The sequence below is a fragment of the Phalaenopsis equestris genome, unplaced genomic scaffold, assembly GCF_001263595.1.
Source record: "Phalaenopsis equestris unplaced genomic scaffold, ASM126359v1 Scaffold235604, whole genome shotgun sequence".
In the NCBI taxonomy this organism is placed as follows: domain Eukaryota; kingdom Viridiplantae; phylum Streptophyta; class Magnoliopsida; order Asparagales; family Orchidaceae; genus Phalaenopsis; species Phalaenopsis equestris.
This window is the reverse complement of record NW_018253466.1, coordinates 230,561-238,127: the sequence shown is the minus strand read 5'-3', so window position 1 is coordinate 238,127 and position 7,567 is coordinate 230,561. Positions and strand designations below refer to the sequence as shown.

General features: G+C 32.2%; 1 protein-coding gene across 6 annotated transcripts in view; it reads right to left on the bottom strand.

The window, feature by feature from the left end:
* Positions 1-5,276: 5,276 nt before the first annotated feature.
* Positions 5,277-7,567, bottom strand: part of LOC110039170 (Fanconi anemia group D2 protein homolog) — a 92,429-nt gene continuing 90,138 nt past the window's right edge. For 3 of the 6 annotated variants that reach the window (XM_020744137.1, XM_020744140.1, XM_020744143.1), the window contains one exon: positions 5,875-6,294. The gene's annotated coding sequence lies outside the window, so the exon portion shown is untranslated. Of the gene's footprint in view, positions 5,339-5,873; positions 6,295-7,567 lie in introns of those variants that run through there. The other 3 variants (XM_020744144.1, XM_020744145.1, XM_020744138.1) reach the window with 2 other exon arrangements.

The window sequence follows — 7,567 nt, the reverse complement described above, 5'->3', positions numbered from 1 at the left end:
TTTGACCTCTATAAATAAAGACTACAATTATCAGCCTCAAGATGCGCTGTAAGATTCTAAACAGCACTCTTTTATTTCAATTCCTTCTCGTTCTTAATCAAAATTCGAATCAATTGTCGAGCAATTCAATTCACTAAATTCACAGTCATATGTTGTTAACGGTCTGATTTCGAGCCGCGCTGTGGTCGGCTCGAAAAAAATTCGGTCTAAACTTTTGGCTTGCAATTTTGCTCGTTTATTTCGAGTCAAAATTCAAATCAATCTTTAAGCGATTAATGAATTAACAGCCGCACACGTGTCTATTGGGGCCAAATCTATGTAAATTTTCAGAATAATTTTTAATTTTATATTTTATAGCACTGTGAATATTATACTTGAATAAAAAATCAAAGTGGAGACCGCGTTAGGCGAAAAACTATATGTTTTCTTAGCCAGCCATGCAAACAAGCATAAAATAAGCTTAAAAAAGTGGAATGCATATATATATATATATTAAAAATCAAAAATTTATAATGCATTTTACGTTCGAAAGAGATAGAACGCGTCTTCTTTCCATCATGCTTTTTAAATGCTTTTTAAAGAGCAAGAAACTACAATCTTTTATTAAAATAAAAAAATTACCGACTTTAAATAAAATTTTTTTTAAAAAAATACTAAGTTAAAATAAAAAATAAAAAAAATAATAAATAAATAATGCTAATTTTTGTATCAATGTTTGCATAATGTGAAACATAATATGAAACCATATAATAATGTCATTTTGAATTTTCTCATTTGGATTTGTGTCTGTTTTGTGTTGTGTTTGCATGCCGACATTAATATAGCTTTGTGTCGATGCTAACGACTTACTTCGGAAAATTTTAGATGCAGCATAATTACTTAATAGTGTCGATTGGCCGAATAGTGTGGCCGGTGTGCTAGCTAATTTGTGTCGGCAATCGCTGCCCTAAAGTTCAGATCCCATGCGAGCTAGCTTCAATATTTGTGCTTCCACTCTTCAATTGCTTTAAGGTTCCGACAACGACTCTTCTCCACAAATAGGGGTGTAAACGAGCCGAACGCGAGCGAACCTGGACCCAGTTCCTGTTCTGCGCGTTAAAAAATATCACTGTTCGTGTTCGGCTTTTTTATATATCGAGCTCAAAAATATGTTTGTGTTTGGCTCGTTTGCTTATCGAGTTGAACACGAGCTATTCACGAATAATGAGCTATTTTGACAATCCTAATCACACGGTCGTAGGATGGTAAAAGTAGGATGAGATTTAAATATTATTTTATTAAATTGTTCATTTAAATAAAATTTAATATATTTTTATTCTATTTTTACTTATTAATTTTAATTGCTTATAAATTTTTATAGCATTGTTGTTAATTAAATTATTTTAAAATAATACTCATTATATATATAATTACTTCAATTCAAAACGGTCGAACATGATCGAACAAAATTTTGTTCGTGTCCGACTCGTTCATATATCGAGCGCAAAAAAAAATTGTTCCCATTTTTTTTATTTTTCTGGATTTGTGTTGTTTTTGTGTAAGAATTGAACTTTAGACGTTGGATATGTAATACACGAGAATTGAGTTGAATGTTTGTTAAAATTAAAGTTTAGGTGTTAGTTATGTCATACATTGTAACACATTTGGGCAAGTTGATCATATCATGGGCATCTTCTCATTATCAGAGAAAAAGGCAAAAAGACCAGCATAATATGAGGACTCGGGGAGCTGCGGGTGTCGCTCTCCATATTTGAGGATCGATCTCGCACATAGAGCATTGCCGAAAGTTGGTAAGTTTCACTAAATACTCAATAATTCAATGATGCAATTATAAGAAACTTACTCTTTTTTCATGTCGACGGGCTAAGGAGCTTGGCCGGCCTCCCACCACTGCAGAGTCGCTTCTCCACACATCAGCGCCCAAGGATGAACTAGCGGGTTTCCAACTCCTCTCGTCATGACAATGTAAGTAACAAACTTTGTTTTTAATGTTTTTCTTACATTATTAATGTAAAATATCAATTAGTCATTGGTTTTATTTTATAAGATTGTTACGAGCATATTCGAGACACGTGGATCCATAAACAAAGCCAGAGCCCGACAACCACTAGTAATAATGGTAATCAGTTTACCACTAAGCACTCTAATTTTGAGATGTGAATGTAGTCGACAGGGAAGATGAAGGGATGTGTGTACGGCCTGGGCAAAAAGGGTTTTTGCATTTGAGGTTGAGCACTCTCGAATTGCGCAATGTGATCTGAGGTAATCATCAATGGAGAGTGATGAACTTCTCTAGCGAGTTAGTGTTATGATGAATGAGCTCTATCAACATGAGGAGATTATAGATCACTGATTGCGGCACAACTGGAGCAGATCATAGATCGTTGTTGCAAACGGCCTCTTAGTTTAATGGATGAAAAGGAGGGGCGAGAGGAGGTGGAGGAGGATGATGAGTTGGTTTTTTTTTAGTATTTGGACATTGTCCTCTGTACATATATTTTAGTTTTATATTATAAATTATGTTCTATGGGTACTGTTATGAATTTTGAATAATGTTTGTCTACTTATTTTTATTATCAATACATGTTTGTATAATATGTTTTGTCTTGTGTTGGTGATAATTAAAAGCTTGTGATATTTGTAATGTGCATGTTGTAAAAATCAGGATCATCCTTTTTTTCTCTCATTTTTTTTAATTTGCTACAATTTTGCATCTTTGTTGCATCGAAAATTCCCGATGCTAATATCTTCAAAACATTTAACCGCTAATCCATCTCTCCGACATAAATGGTAGGTGAAAATGATAATGCAAGTTTATGACTGCAAACGAGGGACGCAAATTTCGTAGTTAACGTTTACGTCAGTATGAGTCACGTCAAAACCGGCTAAAATTAACAATGTCGGGCGCCAGTATCAATGGAATTTATTTGCGTCGGCCACAAACAATGCTAAATAAATTTTGGATGCCCGTTTCTGCGTGGACGATATATCTCACACAAATTCGTTGCTAATAATGTTTTGCATAAGATTTTTGGCAGATTAGCGTTAGAATTGACCGACTCTAATTTGATAAAATCCTGCAGTTACCTTAGCATTTGAAAAAACACGAGCACAATGCAAAATAGAGAAATAAAAACATGTGGAGTAAATAATAACAAATAAAAATAAGTTGACGACTATTTTCACATTAAACTATGAGTGTTAATAGCTGAAGAGACTAAGCATTGGATGAAAGGCACCGCTCAATGGCATCATGTCACACACGAGATTAAAAATATAATAATACAAACCATGCATGATAGATAGAACTAAAAACTAACGACAGAGAATTAGTCGAGATACTTAAATCACATTTGTTTTAGAGAAAAAAAATCATTTCTCTTGTAGAGGAGAACAAAAGACGACAGAAGATAGCGTGGATCGCACCACACTACCAGACGCACGACATAATATGTTTTCTTCCAAAAAAAACAATGTGAAAATGCTATCATCCTTACATAATTGCACTTATGTTGGCAGCTCTCTCTTCCACAAAAAGAGTTAAAAAGCCATCTTAAGGAAAACCTAAATACCTCTCATAATTTTAGTTCGTCAAATCCTACTAATTTTTGTAGAATTCGAGCGAAGCTCAAGCAAATTGATTTTCGCAACACTTTAAATAAATAATCACACCATTAAAAACCACTATTATCTTCATTGCAACGGTTTTTAAGCCACTGAAAATTGATGAAAAGACTTATCCCTACTTTAGGAGAAATTATTAGCTGCAGATAATATATGCATGCAGATTTCAGTAAAATATAGTCGTGTTACAACGAATACAATCATATTGTATTGAAATCTGCATATATGCAAATTCGGCACCTAATAATTTTTCCTACTTTAAAGGGAAAAAGTTTCTACAATAATAATTATTAAAATTGTTAAACAATTCAATTATAACTTGTTTTTTGCATTATGCATATAATAATATAAAACCTATTTAGATTTTATAATTATCCCTCTTTGAGTGGCTATTGCTGCGCCACGTCAGCCATCGAATCACAGCCGTCAACACAACAAATTATCGTGCATGGTTGACTCAAGTTTTATTCATACTTAAATAACATGAAATTATAAAAGTCAAACTCCTTTGGACCCGTTGACCAATTCCCCCCACCAAACAAAAGATTTAGAAATTATCATTATTTAATGAATAATAAGAGGGGAAAAAAATAATAGAGCCGACAAAGTGTGCTGAAAAGAGAATAAATGGAGGTCGATATCTTAATCATTATCATTATCACTAATCTTATCTTAATTAGTATTATAATTAACTAATTAGGTAGGTTTTACAAAGTCAAATATTTTTTTTTAAATTAGTTATGTTTGAACAACTAAGCAAAGATAGTAAAACTTATTCTTCACAGCTTATATCAATATCAATATTTTTCTTCTTAATATCATCTTATCTCAATGTGGTTCACTTATAAACATTTTTTAGTTGTAAATTACAATCAAGGAGCTTTAAAACCCAAATATCTTCAATTATTTTTAGCTCAAATGGATGTCAAATACTTAGATTTATTTATAATTGTAATTTTTAAAATATCTTTAAATTTTCATGGTCTTGTCTTACTGTATAACACTCATAAATAAATAAAAATGTTATTATTTATATTTTTTTTTAATATAAAGATCTAAGATATTAGGTATGGCTAAATGCATCCACAAGTTAAGAATATAATAACACAGCCGACCATATTTCATGACATGATCAAAAAGTAATGCTAATTAGCAATGTGCTTAGTCTAAAAGCTTGGATATAGCATAGCGTTTTCGGGTTTTTTTTTCTTAATCTCAACCTAAAGTTAAGAGTAAGTGTCAAAATAATTCCCGATAATTTACAAGAGGTCGTTTTAGCATTGTAATTTATATATAATGATGCTTTGTTTATTAGCAATAAATTTTTTTTGAAGAAAAAATTGATCGTAGTGATCTACTTAATAAAAAAAATAGTCAACTCAACTTGACTCATCTATCTTTATTAACAACCATGAATTATGCCGTCCAATGCTATCTTATAAACTAAACTTTATAGCTTTAAAATAAAAAATAAAAAATATATATATTGAGCATATAATATATGATTTTCATGGAGACAATATTAATAAACAACATTTGTTATTATTAAATATGAAGATATAGCTAACCATGATAAATTTAAATATCACACATCTGTTATATAGAATGATTATTCACATGCTAATATAACTTTAAGATAGCTAATACAGAAGTGCCTTGAGAGTTATAAATGATATGATGATACCATGAAAGCACATCCGGCGGAAATCTCGTGCTGAAAAAACCAATACATGAAATGACTCAACATAACCAGCAAAAATTTCTTAGGGGCATTTACATACATACCACATGATTCCTATGTATTTGCATATGTAGCACCTAATGTTTCCTTTTAACATTTATACCACCCTAAGATTTCATATCACAAAAAAAATATCACTATTTTAACTTTTAAAAAAGTGGAATGCATGCACAGGCAAGGCGGCATATATGTAAAAATTGCCATTTAAATGTTGGATGTATAAATACATAGGAATTAAGTTGTATTGGTATGCCGGTAAATTTTCCAATTTCTTAATGGTAAGAAAGCTTCATGGACCATAATAGAGCGTTTCATTTGACTTGTCATTTTGGCAAACCGAAACCACATATAATTTAGCAGAATTTACATACATAGCACACAAATCTTATGTATTTACATATCTCACACCTAAAATCACATATTTACATACATATATGCATGAAAAGGTGTATTTCACTTTTAAAATGTGATAATAGTGCTATTTTTTATGTGACATTAACGACAAAGTTTAATTTTCAGATACGTAAATACAAAAGAATTTCGTGCTCCGTATGAAAATGCCCATATAATTATCTAGCAATGCAAATTAGAACATACCTAACATTACCTTTAACCTACATCCAAAAAGTGGAATACAATATATGAACCTTGGGCAGTAAGTTGGATTGGGTTATGAGTCCACAAATTAGTTCAATTAAAGCTTCTTTCTTCAACCAGCAACAATCTTAAAGCACAAACATGTAAAATGTTTTAGAAAAGCAAGATGGTTTAGGGCTTTAGCTTCACCTTCCTATCGAGCAAGATTGCTGGCATTGCAACTCGGAAGCATGAGTTTGGTTCGGATAATTGATAGGAGCGCATAAAATGGACCTGTTGTTAAGCTCATAGACAGGTGCTTCATTGTAAATCAAGGAACTCATATGTCAAGCCTGCAAAATAAGGAACAAGTTTGGGGAAATTCACATGCAAATCACAAATTGTTTATTTAATCACATATCTAACACTCATAGTTTGATATTTACATTTTTAACACATTGGTGTCACAAAATTATGCATGAAAAGGCCTATTTCACTTTTAAAAATATAGTGATTATGATATTTTTGATGTAATGTTAAAGATTAGAGTGGTATGTCTGTAAATGTCCAAAATGCTTTAGGTTTTCAGTTGAAAAGGAATGTAAAGAAATTTCAGTAACTCAGATGTAATTATCTGCCACCAAATGTCCCCTAAAACTACGAAATTGTTAGTTTGCTGTTGAAATTGAGATGATGGGTGAGATGCAAGGGAAAAAATTGTTCTTATAAATCTATTTTTTGTAGAATTTTCTCTAAAATTTCTTGTTTTCTTACATTGACAATAAAGCATTTGCAAGAAGCAGGAAGCTGATATTTGCAAACAATCTAGAAATTTATAAGAGAATTGCTCCAAATGAAAAACTTATTATTGCTCTTAAAAAATAAAATGTTGCAGGAGATTGATATTGTCTACCAGCTCACAATACCTTTTTCGGACTTATCATCGAATGATTGCTTGATATAGATGTAATATATGCATATAAAAAAACTTCTAGAAAACTATGGGCATTCAAATTTAAAAATATCACCTTTTTACAGATTTTCTAAGTCTCAGGGCTAGGGTTTCTGACAGATTTTCTACCTCTCGAATTGTAGAATTTAGGAGAGATCGCCAACATCTCAAATTGTAGTAGGTGTTTGTCTTTTATGAAATTGTGTAAGTTGTGTGATGTTATACTGCTTTGATTTGAGATTAGTGAAATAAAATAATTTATTTGCCCCAATTTCAATGAAAATTCACCTTGGATGTATCACATTATTATCAGAGCGTCAAAAGATTCTAGGAAGAAATAAAGATCGCGGCATGCCTCATGACGATACGATCGCAATTCAAGCTAGCTGTGAAGTCGAAGGGAGGGTCGTGGCTTAAAGGTTCTGATCGCGGTAATTTGAGCCTGCGACAATCTCATCTTGCCTTTCTTTGTTGTGCGCAGCAATGACGAGATTGCAGTAATCTAAGCTAACAACAGTCTCATCACGTGACTGTCTCGCCTTTCTCTCCCGTACAGCAATGATGGGATCACAATAATCTAAGGCAACGACGGACTCATCCGGACTTTCTCCATCGAGCATTGAACCACCTTTGTGATCGAACCCCATGATGCAATCGCAATAAGAGTTATCCAA